Source organism: Prunus mume, linkage group LG5 (assembly GCF_029339155.1).
Source record: "Prunus mume cultivar Tortuosa linkage group LG5, ASM2933915v1, whole genome shotgun sequence".
In the NCBI taxonomy this organism is placed as follows: domain Eukaryota; kingdom Viridiplantae; phylum Streptophyta; class Magnoliopsida; order Rosales; family Rosaceae; genus Prunus; species Prunus mume.
This window is the reverse complement of record NC_142702.1, coordinates 12,955,631-12,972,519: the sequence shown is the minus strand read 5'-3', so window position 1 is coordinate 12,972,519 and position 16,889 is coordinate 12,955,631. Positions and strand designations below refer to the sequence as shown.

General features: G+C 38.4%; 1 pseudogene; it reads left to right on the top strand.

Annotated features, from left to right (window-relative positions):
- Positions 1 to 13,598: 13,598 nt before the first annotated feature.
- Positions 13,599 to 14,094, top strand: LOC148916974 (uncharacterized; annotated as a pseudogene).
- Positions 14,095 to 16,889: the final 2,795 nt, after the last annotated feature.

Genomic DNA, 16,889 nt, shown 5'->3' with positions numbered 1-16,889 from the left:
ATAATTGAACTATAAATAAATTAAATAATAATGAGATATAAAAAATAAAATAAACATTAAACAAATATTATGAAAAGAATACCACATAATCGGGCGCCTGAAAATGAGCGCAGAGCCACGCCCAACTATCCTCCCGCCCCTCAAGCTCCTTCGCAACCCTCCTGAAGAGCGACTTCCGGATCATCAAACGCTGGAAATGGTGGTGCAAGTCGCTCTTCCACTGCTTGTACCTCTCACCGAAGAGTCTGTTGACGTACGCCAAAGTCTCCTCGTTGATGTCCTCTAAGTCGTAGTTCGTCTGCAATAAATTGATTACATACATTAAGTAATAGAAATATATAAAGTTTGAAAGAAAAATAATTAAAAGATAGGAAAAATACCGACAACTGGCCGCGAACTTGCATCTTGATCTCGTCAGGTATGACCTTCCAAGACTTCCATTGCATCGGGCAATGGGTCCGAACGACGTGCCCAATGTCGTGGGCCAAGGAGCTATGCAAATCCGCCGTCGGTGCAGCCCGATGGCGCTCGTCATATCCGATGCTTGATACGATTGTTGGTCACCCGGTGACCCGCGTCTTCAGGCCGACACGGCCCTCGGGTGTTCCTCTTGGCTGCAAAGGAATATGACAATATTGTTACATATACAATCAAATTGAACCATAAAATTCCCAATTAAAAAAATGTTTAAAAAAATGAAAGGGGAAGGGTATTACTGTAGGTGCCCCGAGGCACCAGATAATCGATGGATGTGGTGTCGGTGGTGGAAGCGGGCGGTGTCGCCGCCTAGCGCTAAGAGGCTGCACCACCAAGAAGATGATGATGCAGCCGCTGGGATCCCGGACCAGCTAGCACGTGGTCCTGCTCCATCGATCTTTGGAGCGGTGGCGGTGATACGGTGGCCGAGGGCTCGAACTTCGGTGTAGCCGTCACCGCCCTACGACGTCTAATCAAGTCTGACATCTGCACAATTTCATTAATCCAATGTAGCACATACAATGTCAGTAAAGAATTGAACTAACTAATTAAAATCATAGTTTGACCTAGGGTTTGCGATTTCGGAGTATCCGGGACTCCGATCCACAATCCGTCGATTCCTAAACGATCCTATAAATACATGGTACAACATACGTGAGTTTCAGCTCGATCCAACGGTCCGAACATATCAAACCCTAAAATCGCACAATAGGTTCGAACCGTTCGAGACTCAAACGATAACCAAATTCCAATCCGAGCACACCTACGCGCTCGTGACAGCGAAATGTTTGCACTTTGGGACAAAATGCCCTATGGCACAAGATTTCACCCCACGCGCCACCACACGCGCCGGTGCGTGGGTGCCTAGCGATAACAATCACCGGGAAATCCTAAAAATTAAGGGCCAAGGTTCCTACCCTAAGTTGAAAACATCAATTGGAGGTTCTTTTGTTCTCGGACTTACCCCGAAAAACGGACGGAAGTGGCCGGAATTTCAATTTCAAAACCGGCCAAAACCTAGGGTTTCAAATTGACTACCCTATGCACACAATGAATCAAATCCTACACAACCATCAGCTAGAGCATGAAAAATAGCCCAGAAAGCATACCTCAATTGCCGGTTTGGTGCCCCGAGGAGAGAGAACAACGGCGGCGGAGATTCGGCCTAAACGGAGCAATTCACGGCGGCGGGATGGACGGGCACGGCGGAGAAGCTCTGGTTCGACGGTGGCGACCGCAGGTCTGATTTGGGGCGGATTAGGGCTGAGGTCACGGCGGAGAGATTTGGGAGGTTTTAGGGTTAGGTTTCAGAAATTGGGGACGAAGGAGAAGATCGCGATTTTCAGAATACTTATTCGACTTTGCGCGACGAATAACGATATCCGTCGCACAAACTTCATTAAAATAACCTTTGCGCGACGCAAAAATAAACTTTTCGTCGCGCAATATTATAAAATTTGACCTTTGCGTGACTAAAAACTTGATTTCGTCGCGCAAAGTTGTCCAATTACCAAAATTTTGGGATTTGATTTTGCGAGGAAAAATCAGCGCAAAGAGATTGCGCGACGAATGGGCGTATGTTAAATCGCGCAAGAACTGGATTTTGATAAAAAATTTCACTAAGTCTTTGGGAGCGGGGAGGAAAATTTTTTGAATGAGATTGCGCGACGAATGGACGTGTGTTCGCAACGGCTGATAAAAAATTTCACTAAGTCTTTGGAGCGGAGAGGAGGGAAATTTTTCAATGAGATGCTTGACGATGTACGTTTGTTCGCCGCGCATAAGCCGCTTTTGATAAAAAATGTCACTAAGTGCTTTGGAGCGGAGAGGGAGAAATTTTTCAATGAGATTGCGCTACGAATGTACGTTTGTTCGTCGCGCATAACTGGCTTTGATAAAAAATTTCACTAAGTCTTTGGAGCGGAGAGGGAGGGAAATTTTTCAATGAGATCTTGCGCGACGAATGTACGTGTGTTAAATCGCAAAGCGGCTTTGATAAAAAAATTCACTAATGGATTATTAATGATTTCGCGCGACGAATGAATTTTTTTCGCATATGGTTTGCGCGACGCGTAAGTGTCTCTTCGTCGCGCAAAACCGTACCCTAGTACCCTAAACCCTAAAACACTGTACCCTAAGCCCTAAACCCGAACTCCTGAACTAGTTTCAATGATCCAACCGGCAATCTTCTTTTTTCATAGTTCAAGATCGTATACGTCAAAAATCATAATGAATGAACATTCAGAGATTGAGGAACGGGACAAAACGTTTCGACGGTTGTAAACAAATTGTCCCGATTCAACGGTGATTTTAGCTCCGATCTTGAAAATTTTTTACAGCTGCGGTTCTTGACCCTATATGAATACAGAGATGTAATTCGATCTTCAATTTCAGATATTTACAGTACAAGACATCACATAATCGTATGTTTGACTGAAGGAATGTATAAAGAAATTATTCAGTTTTTATGAATATTGTGTTTTTATGCAATACGCATTCTAGGAAACTAGTTTCAGTAATCTAGCCGTCAAATATGTTTGTTTATACTTCGAGATCTTATACGTCAAAAATGAGAAAAAAAAAACATTCAGAGCTCAAGTAACGGGATAAAACGTTTCGACGGTTATAAGCGAAAAGTCATGATTTAGGTTATTTTGACTCTAATTTTGATGATTTTTTACAGCTATACTGTTTAACCCTATGTGAATACAGTGAACTACTTCGATCGTCAATTTCAACTATATACGTGTGTATAATTCAGAAATATATATATGTATATGTTTGCGCGACGGAGACTATTTTTCATCGCGCTAAAGATACTTGCGCGACGATATTATTTGTCGCGCAAATTATAGAGTATGCGCGACGTGTACGTTATCCGTCGCGCAAACATTGCGCGACAATTATGCCTTCGTCGCGCAAGATTATTTGTATTCACATATTATTAATCTGAAGTATTATACATTACATATAATTACTTGTATGAAAGTATGATTTATTATATTTTCTTTCGATTTCAGAATGGAAGGATTGTTGATAATCTTATGTTCTTTGTATTCATTTTTTCGGTTATATGGTTTTCATTTTTTAAAAGTTTTTGTGAAAATAAATTTAAACTTTATGATACAAATTAGTTGGCTATATTTATTTACCAATGGTTTATAACTACAATTATTTTAATAATGTTTCACTTGGTATCATATATAATGTTTGGATATAACAAGTACATATATGAAAACATTTGCATTACACAAAATATGTCCACTAACATAATAAAATTACAATAAAATTAATCATTCATCATCTGAACTATAATAACTTTCGTTATCGTTGCTATCATCACTTTCGGTCTCCCAATCCTCTTCCTCCTCCTCCTTCTCCGCCTCCTCTATAACTACATCATCGTGCTGCTCGGGCCAACTGCAACATCATATCATGAAGATCACCGAGGTCAATTGTAATTGATGAATCGGTATTTCGATTGAAGACACTTTGTATTTGAAATGGCTCTTGTATAACATTAGTATCTCAAGTGTTTCCGCATCATTTTCCATTGAAGATTCTAAACGCTGGTCAGCTACATTGTTGACGTTGTTGTCGCTGGGTCTAGTTCGGTATAGCATACACGTTCCTCGTGATCCATCTTTTGAACAACGCTCCAACCGCTTCCGCTTTAGGGTCATCTAGATACACAATTTGTGTTGCCATGTTTGCCAAAATATATGGTCGCCATCATACCAAGTTCTGCTTCATGTTCACAGATAGTAAGCCATGATCGATTTTAACACTTCCCGGCCTATTTGGGTTGGTGTCAAACCATCGACACTTAAACATGATCACTTGGTATCGATCTTTGTAAAGCAATTGCACGACAGTTGTGAGTTTGCCATAGAAATCAATGTCCGTACTTTCGCCTCCACCTAGGACATGGACACCGCTGTTTTGCGTACACAACTTGTCATCTCGTGCTTCGGCCAAAAATTTGACACCGTTGACATTACAACCCGAGAACAATTCAGCGCGAATCGGGCCAAACGCCAAGTTATATAACTCATCACTGTAAGTTGGGGAATTCGATGATTTCAACTTATTCACCTAATATTATACAAAACCATTCATATGTTAGTCTGACAAAATCTATTAACAAAATTTATATTTCTCAAATAACAAACACTGATAACTTACAGAATCCAAAAACCATTGTGGAAACAATTCACGGTGTTTCTGAGCAACCAAATGTGATGGATGTTCTCGCTTCATCATCTCTTCATGCTCATATAAGTATCCCATGATCTCATCACAATTGTTCAGTACGAACCAATGCGCTACCTCCATGTCATTTCTAGAAAACGACTCTCCGCGTCCAGGATCTCCGAAGGGTCGTGCGCTTTGGGCAAAAACAGAAAGTTTTTCATTTCTCATACCTCCATCATGATTGCGCTGAGGACGATTGAAAACCGTCTCCACATCTTTTAAATACATTCCGCAGAAAGTAAGCGACTCATATTGAACCCAAGCCTCTACGATTGATCCTTCAAGCCACTGCTATGCACACTTTTTCAGCTCTCCGAGAAGCCTGCCAAAATAAAACGATATGATTGAAATTAGCAAGCATGTGATAATGATGCATACACAAATGATAATGATTATATACCTTTCTATTGATACATCCAATGATAGTTGATGTGACCAGCAAGTAATGCCTCTTCCGCAAGTGAACCATCACGCATCATACTTGTGAAGAAAGCCGGAGGAAATATCATCTCAAACTTGCATAGGACTTGACAATGTCATGGCGCAATCTGAAACATGTCCGTTTTCGCAAAGTTTTCGCCACATTGGGAAAAAATCTGACAACAAAATGATTGGCTTCACTACATCTTCCGCAATAGGTGTCGAATACCAACAGAAGTAGGCGTTGCATAAACACATGGCAGTCATGGCTTTTAAGTCCAGAAAATTTACCTCACAACATTCACACAACGTGCGATGATATAGAAGCATACCCATCGGAAACTTTACTGACGATACAAACTTTAGAAACTCTTTCTTGTCATTCGGTTTCATAGAAAAGAATGCAAGATCCCTTCTAGCTTTATCATTGTCCCTATTCATCCATAAACCCTTCGTATGCCCATTCTTTCCAAATCAAGACGAGCTTTGATCGTGTCCTTTGTCTTCCCCTCGATATCTAGAATCGTGCCCACCAATGTGTCGAATACATTTTTCTCAACATGCATCACATCTAGATTGTGCCTCAATTTTAGTTTCGACCAATATGGGAGCTCAAAAACATAGGTTTGTGCGTCCCAGGTTCATATGTGTAGAAGGTCCGATATTTACTAACTGTTTTCCCGAAGGGAGCAAAATCCAACCGTTAAGTGGTCCAATATCTCATCACCGACCATTCTCTGGGTCTAAGGCGACGCTCAGTGTTCCGTCGAACTCTTTATCTTTTTCCCTCCACTCATGGTCCCATGGCAACCATCTCCGATGACCAAGGTAATAAACTTTTCAAAGATGCCAACCAAGTTACATCTTCCTTGCATACAGGACATGCCATATAACCTTTTGTGCTCCACCCGTAAAACCATTGCATATGCGGGAAATCATTCACACCCACATAATCGCTGCCCGTAAAGTGAACATCTTCCCAGCTTGATTTATCGACGTGCGAACACCGCTTGTCCACAAATCCTTCACCATCAACCAGCGGCCTTAAGTAAACATCGATTGACCTCCTGTGATCCTCGCTATCAAAATCATCATCATGTATTCTTTTTCATGCATTTCCAAGGCGGCAAATTATATGGGAATACGAAAATCGGCCAAGTGCTGTGGTGTTGGTTTAGAACCTCATACGGATTGAATCCGTCAGTGGCAAGTCCCAATCTAACATTTCGGGGATCAGCAGCAAACTCGGGAACGTTCGATCGAACTCTTTCCATGCCTCCCCATCTGCAGGATGCCGCATCACATCATCGTCTACCCGTTTTTCCTGATGCCATCTCATGTCTGTGGCAGTATGCGTCGACATATACAATCGCTGCAACCTAGGTTTCAGGGGCAAATAACGCATGACTTTTTGTGGGATCTTAGTCGTCCTATTCTGAGATGTCATCTTGAACCTCGACTCATTGCATATAGGACATGTATCCAACGATTCATGCTCTTTGTAGAATAACATGCAATTGTTTTTGCAAGCATGGATTTTTTCATAACCCAATCCAAGACCATTCAACACCTTCTGCGCCTGTTTATGATCTTTCGGCAAACAATTGTCCGTCGGAAGCATTCTCTTGAAAACCCAGAAAAAGTAATCGAAACACAGGTTTGACATACGATACTTTATTTTTCCGTGCATTAGCTCCACAATGGCCGTGAGAACGGAAAAGCTCTCGCACCCCGGGTATAACTCTTGGTTGGCATTTTTTAACAATTTCTCATATTGTTCAAACTCCGCACTGTCTATTGGTGTAGGCACATCATCTTGCTCTTCTTGATTCATGTTGGTCGATGCAAATGGAAAAACATCCTGTATAACATCCATGACTTCATCATTACCATCCACAATAGGTTGAACATTGTCCACTCTTGTGGCATTTGAAGACGAAGCATGCTCTAATTGTTCCCCGTGAAGGTTCCAAATGCTATATGTCTCAATCATTCCATTCCTTACTAAATGAAATCCAACATTTTCAATTGTCTCCCATAACGTGTTGTTGCACCTCCTACAAGGACAACGGATTCTAGTTGCACCCGGGTTGTGTCTACGTGCAAACTCAATAAAATCCTCGATTCCATCCAAGTATTCGTCTGCGCATCTGTTCGGGTTTTGTATCCACCTTCTGTCCATAATTCCTGAAACCAGAATCACAACACAACAATCACAACAACTTCATACGAGTTATAATGTCACCTTATGCCTCCGGTAAGGGTCCTATCCTATTCGAATGCATATTTCGCCACGTAACCTACGATTACATGAGATTAGATTTCGACGTGGATGACTTGACAAGATTCGCCATAGCTTGAGGTGGCCATAGGTATAAATACCTATGTACCACCCAAGAACGCATCGAGATGACAACGAAATATCCACAATCAAACCTAATCTCAGAGCTATAGATTACGTGACAACACTATGCATTACCAAACTGTCCAAATAATGGGACAATTCAAGAATTAATTGGACGCGCATACATGCATTACGCATCCATGCACGAAATCCAACTAATCTCGAACGCGGAAACTAAGTGTTACTAAACATAAAAATAAAAGCACGAAGTTAATTTCAATTAACTTCGTACATCACAACAGATTGTACTACGTTACGCACAACATAATATAAATATAACTTCACAAGAACATTTTAAACATATATAAAACAAATAAAATACCTTCTCAATCGTTCTCCACCAATCGCTAATTCGAATATCCCTAACGAAAACAAATTAAAAAACCTTAGTACGAACTTAAATTAATACTTTTAAACTAATGACGAAAAATACTTACCCAATCAATGTATTGAAATCCCAACAGTGTGAGAGGTTGAGAGAGAGCAGAGGCAGAATGCTTTGTTTTTGCATTCTGCCTCTGCAATGGCAGAATTCTAATATGAAGAAGAAGGACTTTGCGCGACGAACATACTTATTCGTCGCGCAAACTTCCCCATCAAAATTATTCGTCGCGCAAACACATTTTTTCGTCGCGCAAACACCGCCGACATCTAACTTTTGCGCGACTGGTTACTTTCCGTCGCGCAAAATTTCGTCGCGCAACATTGTCGCGCTAAAACAAAATTCCGCGCGCAAAAAAAAAAATCCCACCTAGGTCATTTTTGGCGCCAAAAAATAAAATATCTCTTGTTCTCTTACGCGACGAAACGTCTTTCCGTCGCGCTAAATCAGGATCGTCCTATTTGCGCGACGGAGTATGTGTTCGTCGCGCATTGTTCCTTCAGCGACAATATTTCTCGTCGCGCAAATGTTTCGCGCTAAAAAATTTCCCCCCGCTTTTTTTAACTCTGTTTGCGCGACGAAAATTTGTTTTGTCGCGCATATACATTTTGCGCGACGAAAAAGTTTGGTGGCGCAAATTTTCAGTGGATTGAGCGACGAATATATATTTTCGTCGCGCAAGTATTGTTTGCGCGACGAGTTGTTCTTCGTCGCGCAATATTTCGTCGCGCAAATAATGAAACGTAGTAGTGTTTGTAATTAGCGATTGGTGGAGAACGCTTGAGAATGTATTTTATTCGCTTTATATTTTATGAATATAAAATTAATTATACTATGTTAAACTTAGTTTGTTATGTTTATGTTTTTTTTGTGAAATTATATTTATATTATGTTGTTAGATTGTGCGTAACGTAGCACAATGTGTTGTAATGTACGAAGTTAATTGAAACTAAAGTAAAAGGTCAAGAAACTAAAGTCTGTAAACTTGTTAAGTCTTTATATGGACTTAAACAAGCTCCAAAACAATGGCATCAAAAGTTTGATCATACAATGATGTCACATGATTTAAGATCAATGAATGTGACAAGTGTATTTACATAAAAAACAACAAGAATTCTTGTGTTCTTGTATGTTTATATGTTGATGACATGCTCATAATGGGAATGACTAAGGATGCGATAAATTCTACAAAGAAGATGTTGAATTCAAGTTTTGACATGAAAGACTTAGGTCAAGCTGATGTCATATTGGGAATTCAAATCAAAAGAAATAATGATGGGTATATTCTTACTCAATCCCATTATGCAGAAATTTTTTTAAGAAAGTTTGGTCAATTTAACTGCAAACCTGTTGTGACTCCTTTTGATGTAAATTGCAAGTTAAAAAAGAATAGTGGAGATGCAATTTCCCAATTGGAGTATTCCCAAGTAATTGGGAGCCTAATGTATTTAATGAATTCTACTAGGCCAGACTTAGCTTATTCAGTAAGCAGGCTTAGTAGATACACAAGCAATCCTGGACATGATCATTGGGAGGCACTAATCAAGGTGCTAAGATATTTGAAATACACCCAAGATTATGGATTGCACTACACTAGATATCCACTAGTTCTAGAAGGCTATAGTGATGCAAATTGGATTTCTAACAGTACAGAAACCAAATCAACTAGTGGATGTATTTACATTAGGTGGAGCTGCAGTATCTTGGAAATCCTCTAAATAGACGTGTATAGCACGCTCTACAATGGAATCAAAGTTTGTAACCTTAGATAAAGCTGCTGAAGAAGCAGAATGGCTGAGAAACTTCCTAGAGGACATTCCAATGTGGCCTAAGCCTGTGACAACAATTTGTATACATTGTGATAGTATGGCAGCACAAGCAAGAGCCAAGAGTGGTGTATACAATGGAAAGTCAAGACATATCAGGCGTAGGCATAATACAATTAGACAATTGCTCTCAAATGGAATTATATCCATTGACCATGTGAAGTCAAAGGAAAATATTGCAGATCCTTTGACAAAAGGCCTACCAAGAGAGCAAATCAAATTTACATCGAGGGGAATGGGATTGAAGCCAATCCAATGAATCAAACCTGACGGAAACCTAACCTAGTTGATTGGAGATCCCATGGTCTAGGTTCAATAGGCAAACTGGTTGGGTAAGATTCAAAATTTGAACACAGAATTTAACTCATTCCTATGATGATTAGTGTGTTGTCTGTTGATGTGAAGGTTATGCTTTGCATTTAATGACACTAATATCTTATTAAGAGGAGTTTAGGCAGAAAACTCTTAATTGGTGTCACCTATATGGGAGTAAATGTGGGGTCGCATTTATGAGAACGGAAAATAAAAGGTTAAGTTCTCTAAAGCTCTCATGAAACCTGGGATATGTTCAGGACCAAAATGAACAAAAACGTATGAACTAACGTTTGTTAAGATGTTATATGTGTGAGACATATTGTCTAGGTTTACTATAACGGTGAACAGTTCAAGATCAACTATATCCATTGCGTCATCAAGTAAATCCGATATGTTTTCACTAGGGTAAGTTCAAGTCCAAAAGACACTTTTCCTGATGTATATAACATCTGTTTCCTCTCAAATGCATTACATACATTTAGCAGTAAAAGTATAACATTTCAAATGTGGGGTCTAGAATTTCGATTCAAATGTGGGGTATTGTTGGAAGTTTGAATGAAATTCAAGAACCTTTGTCCCACATTGGTAGAAAGTAGAAAGAGTGAGGTCCTCATAAGTGTGGCCACACTTAGTAAATGGAAGTAGGCCAAGTGGAAGCAATTTGGGCTTCAAAATCGATTTGGGCTTTAATGATAAAAAAGATGGGCCTTGGGCCTTGGGGGCACTCACTTTATTTAAAATTACTTTTGGTTTCAATTAATAATTTTTTATTAATTCGGATTAGTTTGATTAACTTTTTTTAACAGTTGTGACTTTTCTAATAAGGTTTCAGAAGTTTATTTAAATCAAATAAGGCCTCATACATTCAACACAGAAAAAAGCATTCACAAGCATCTCATCTTGTCTGAGAGGAAAACAAACAACGTCGCAGATTCTAAGTCCGAGTGCTAGGGCTTAGAATACGAGATAGTTGAATCCTGGGAGAAAGCAGTCATCCTGTAGAACTTCAAGCACCGAGAAGGGGTGAAATTACTGTCTTTAGGACATTGCATCAAATCTGCAAGCCTCTATCTCAAATTCAAGTCAGTCCATTTATTGTTATATACCGATTCTAGACATAGTTTATTGTAAATTCTATTTATATAATTGTTTTAATTAGTCACTGATTGTTGTTTTTCCAACAGAAACAAAGCAAAAGAAAAGACCAGTCTTAGATAACTCACCCATTGCCACGAATTCCATTGTTTTGCCTATAAAACAAAAACATAATTTCAAAATCATATTGTCATGTTTGTGAAAATGACCTTGAACCAGCAGGTGGTAGATTATCATATTGGTCATCAAGTTTGCAAATATAATTTACTGAAACTCTACAAAATTGAGGAGAATATATGTGAAACAAATCCTTACTTGCTATCCTCAAGTGAATACATTCAACTTCACTTTTGATGTCATTCTTGTTCTATCTACACCTCTTGCCCTCTGCTTCACTTTCGGTACAATTTGGTTCTGCACCATTTGAAGCTTAAGAATATAGTCACACCTCCAACCCAAGTCCCAAATGGAACTGATAAAACATCATACATCCTTGTACAAGACTGTAGGGCAGTGAAGTGCTGAAATAATTGATAAAAACATCATACATCCTTGTACAAGACTGTAAGGCGAGAGGAAAACGAGAGAGGAGAGATAACTAAGTTAACGGCGCGGCTTGGAAAAAAATTAGGAAATAAGTGGTGTAATCGTGTTTTTAAAATAGTGTTGAAATGATCAAAGCTACAAATTGTGTTCTAATATAATCACTTGGGGACGGAAATGACCAAAGTGCCCTCCATACAAAAGCAGATCTATTATGGAGCTATTGGCCATTGATTGCTGACCAAAACTTCTGACCTCGCTCTCGCGTTTCTCTTCCTCTCTCAAAGATTTTATCTCTCCACCGCCGCTCCATGACCACCACCACTCTGTTTCTCCCACTCTCGCGAAACCCATCCCTGTGTCAATTTCTCAACAAAAAACTCAATCTTTATCCCCTATCTAGGGGTATCTGGTCTTACAAGTCCAACCCAGAAAAATAAAAGCTTAGCCAAAGCCTTACATGTCCTTTAAGTTTTAATCCTTTATATTTTCTTTCCTGAGAAGAAATAATGGACACAATGGACAAATCATAGTCGATTTGCTGCCTTCTGATAGCATTTACTTCATTGTGGGAATCATTAACAAGAAGCTCGATGTGAATAAGTTCCAAAATGTCCATTCTTGCCGCAATGGGCTATCAGATTCTTGTCTCGGATCGTTGAAACGGGCATCCAGTGTATTTATTTATAACCTTCTGCTTCTGATTACATTTGGACCTTTGCGTTTCTATTTTTATTGAAATCTTTTTGTGAGCTTTTCAATATGTGTGTTTCTTTTGGGATTCTTTCAATTATCTGTTTCTGGGTTGTTGTTCTATTGGTCCTGCTCTCACGTAGATGAGCAATTGCATATGGATTTATAGTGCTGGAGCTAAATAAGATATATTAAGGTATATTTTAAATCTTGGAGTGGTCTTCTTTACTAAAAATAGGATCAGTTTTCTTTGTAAAGATTCCCCCTTGTTTATGTGTATGTATGTGCATACATACAGCTCTTGATATTTATCAGAGGTTTATTTCATAGGTGATTTACTTAGACAGACTCTGCTTTTGAATACTTATGTAATATAGTAGTAGAGTGCTCATTTGTGTGGTGATTGCAGGACTAATTCCCTGTGCAAAGTGACCATTTGTGTGGTGATTGTAGGACTAGTTCCCTATGCAGCACAAGAGATTGAAACGTTTTACTGAAGATACGAGAAACAAGGTTTTTATGCCAAAGATTGGGGCACAAAGTTCGGATCTTGGCCGAGTTTCAGCTAGATTTTTGGTTGCTATTTCTCCTATTTGGTCAAAGACACTACTTGTGCAGAGACTCTTGCATTTATACGGAAGGGCTTATTTTATTTGGGCTTGATATATTATGCTTGAGGATTAAAAGAAGGAAATTTTTGGATATGCTTCAAAATCCCGCGTTTAGAACATTAATGAATCATCAAAAGGCTTCAGCTTTAGATGTTAATAAGGGATTGAATATGTATTAAGCAGAGTCTAGTGTATGGATCCTTGGTGGTGCTTTCCTCTTAGTCATTTACCTGTCAAATTCTGTGACTCATCTTTGATGTTCCTTGGAAAAAATCTTTCTTCTTTCATTGTTCTTTTGAGTTATTCCCATCTGTAACTTATCCTTGATGGATGCTTCTTCTTGCAGTTAACTTCATAGCTATAATAACATACCACATTTTGCCTGACAGTAGGATTTTCGGGTTGCTTATTGCCTAAGTTTTGTGCAAAAGAGCTATTTTCTTTTTCTTTTTAATTCAAAAAGGGCTTTAATTTCTTTTCTTGGTTACTCAAAAAGAGTGTTTGTTTCTTCGTCCTTCTCATTCATCTTACTCCTTTTAAATTTTGGAATGCAGTGATCTCAACACCCTGATAGTGAAATGGCGAAATCACAAGGCATCACATTTTCTCCTCCTGCGCAGCAAAGGAAGCAAAAATGTTCAGACTGGATGTCCCCAGAATATACTCACCTTAAGCTTGACTAAAGGAAATACAACATATGATGAATTTAAACATGGATTCCCAACTGATGGCTTATCCACTGCATCCAATAAATGGCGGGGAAGCAATAGCCCTGATGGTTATGAGAGCATCCATGGAAAAGGAGCTGAGACTGATGAAGACAAGAAACATTAGTCAGAAAAATTGGCAGGTGATGGTGCAAGTTCAACTGTAGTGGACAAAGAGAAATGTGAAAGTGGGAAAGAAGAGAACATTAGTTCCCAAGGAACAGATTTACTGATGGATGTGAGAAAAAGAAGTATGGAAGAAGGGCAAAAAGCACTTAAGCTTGGTGTTTTACGGGGTTATGGTGCAAAGAAGCTAGGCAGAAGGGAGAGGGCATTGCTTCTCCGAATATTCTCTCTTCAATCATAGTTTGACTACTCTGGACATTATAGATTATATATAATTCATGTTAGGTTACATAGTTTTTTCTTTCGACATGATTGACAATCATATTGAATTCTCAATCTGAATGACATTTTCTTTTTTTATTTGGCCTCAGTCTGAATGGTATTGTTTTGTTTTTATTTATGATGACCATGAGTTTCATAGACCCCATTGGTTGATGGAATCTTGAGAGAGGTTTCCAAACCACAAAAATATTGTACTGCTACTGTTTTGTTTACCCCACAAAATCATTGTCCCTACTTCCTTTTCATTTGTTGCAATGGCTGTTTAGCATTGATTGGTTTATTTATTTTGCTTTTGTTTTTGCCTCTGGTACTGTATTCATGTCTTTGCTTGCCAGTCCCCTTTTTGGGGTTTTCAAAGGTGTAGCTTTGGTGGTTTTCAATGTCACTGCTAGTGCATCTTCTTCTTATTTCTTGTCAAAGTTGATAGGAGGCACATCACATTGTCTTCTATTAGGCTCCGATGTCGCAGTTTCCCAAACTGTAAATTCAAATGTCTCAATATCTCTCATTGATAAGGGCTCTCTTCACAAACGAGCTACTTTTAAGAAGCTATCAAACGTCAACTAACGCTAAATATCGCACCATCATCACCCTCTTCACCAACCCACCTTGCTCACTGCATTTTTTGTACAAGAGCTCCACGGTTCGTGTAAGTTCTCATTGCTTCTTTGATCAATTTGGTTGAAGTTAGCTCAAAAAATTTAAACTGCAATGCTTCTAATTCTACTTTGAAAGATTGGAATGAAATGAGCAAGTTTCTTGGCGGTTGGCCCCCAATTCTGGAACTAATTATCTGGGATTAGTTCACTGCTCAAAACAATAAACATGCAATACAAAAACAATACGGTAGCAATAAACGAGCAATAAAGTGACAATAGACGAGCAATAAACATGCAATACAAAAACAATACGATAGCAATAAATGAGCAATAAAGTGACAATAGACGAGCAATAAAAATACAATAAACAAATTGTGGGCTTTTCTTTTTCTTGTGCAATTTGAAAAGAAAAGGGGAAAGAAACAGAAATTGTCAAGATAAAACTGCAAAAAGAAACAGAAAGTGATTATATCAGACATTTTCCCTTACAAAATTCTATACTGATAATGATAGCCACCCCAAGCTAAGGACGACTCGGCATAAATTAATACAACTTCAGTTAGACTATGACATTATACATATCCTTCGAAATACAATATATAAATTGCTGGCTCAAAGAAGAGTAACAAAATTTTGATTCCAAATCCATTTCAGTACAAATTGATGACTATAATGTCTGCGTCCATCTTGAAGATGAAATTCTTTCCACCATCTTGGAGGCCTGACATAATGCTCTTTGATAGTCACCCACCCTTCTTTAAAAAAGTTCGTCTTTCCTCTGCAGGAAAAAAAGAAAACAGAAAAACCAAGATCAAGATCAATTGTCCTCCAAAAATATAGCTTAATTCTGCAGAAGATACTAGAGATGATTTAAGGCCATTATTACTCGAGGGCTATCCTTCAAGCTTAAGTAATTCATCATGCATCTGATCCATAATGAAGCTAAGGGAACTCCTGGGGCATCTTCTTGTTTTAAAAAACAAAAATAGTTTCAATAGGCAAAAATAGTATCAAATTTTGGACAAGCTAGGTAAATACATCTCAGATATTAAAGATTGTAAGAATAAAAGAATCATGTACACATACACCCATACCTTGAATTACCAATGCTGGACTTCCATCCCTTGGATTTGAGGTTTTATCTACAATGACAAAAGTGGCCCCATTTTGGATCTATCCAAATTAACAATGAAGAGTGAAATGCAAAACATGATATGATTCGTCAAACTCTCAAAACTAGGTCAAAACATAATCAGGGTAAATGCCATAAGAAAGGCCATGACTGAAAACGCACTGACCCAATATCCTTTTTCTTTTTTTCTTGATGTACCAATAGTACTTTTAGAAGGAAATAAATAAAACATATTCTTCCACTAACATATATAGACATGCCCACTCATTTTTATTTGGCCAAGGAATCCAGGTTCTTACACCCTAAAAATAGCTTAGGTAAAGATCAACCTATTTATTAAATGTCCACAGTCTCAAATTCACCGAGCTTCACATGGATATACAAGGCTCTTCTATAGATTACTATTTTCCAATGACTTGACAACTTTTGCTCATCTTGGATCTTCTTTAATTACGAGGAAACTAAACCAAAAAAAGGTGAGAAAATATCATGAAAAGAAAGTTATTAGATACTGAGAAACCATTAAAGATTATACTCAAATATAAAATCTCTATAACACGTTTATCCAAAAGTCTCTATGACTCTTGTTTAATTCAATTGCAAGATCAAGCAGATTGTTATTACTCTTCACCACCACAGGAAAAAAAAAAGGAAAGGTAAAATATAAACATTCACAAATTACCTCATCAACTGCATTGTCAAGTAGATCTGCTATGGCTGAAAACAAGAATAAAAAAAGGAATGTACTGTCCTTGTCAAAAAGGAAAAAAGCACAACATACATAAAGTTGAATTCATTAACATATACATAAAGAAGAATGAAGTAAGATTGAATTTACCACAAAATGCCCATTTATGTGAAGTGGCATTTGAATGAAGGAACATTGGGTGGACATGTAGATAGTTTTGCCATCTCAGATCCAAAGAGGAATGTCGAGAACATACCATGCATAAACAATATTAGATGCAGAAGATTGCAAATATTGCATTGTATAGAAAACCAATCATCGTAAACAAAAGTCAT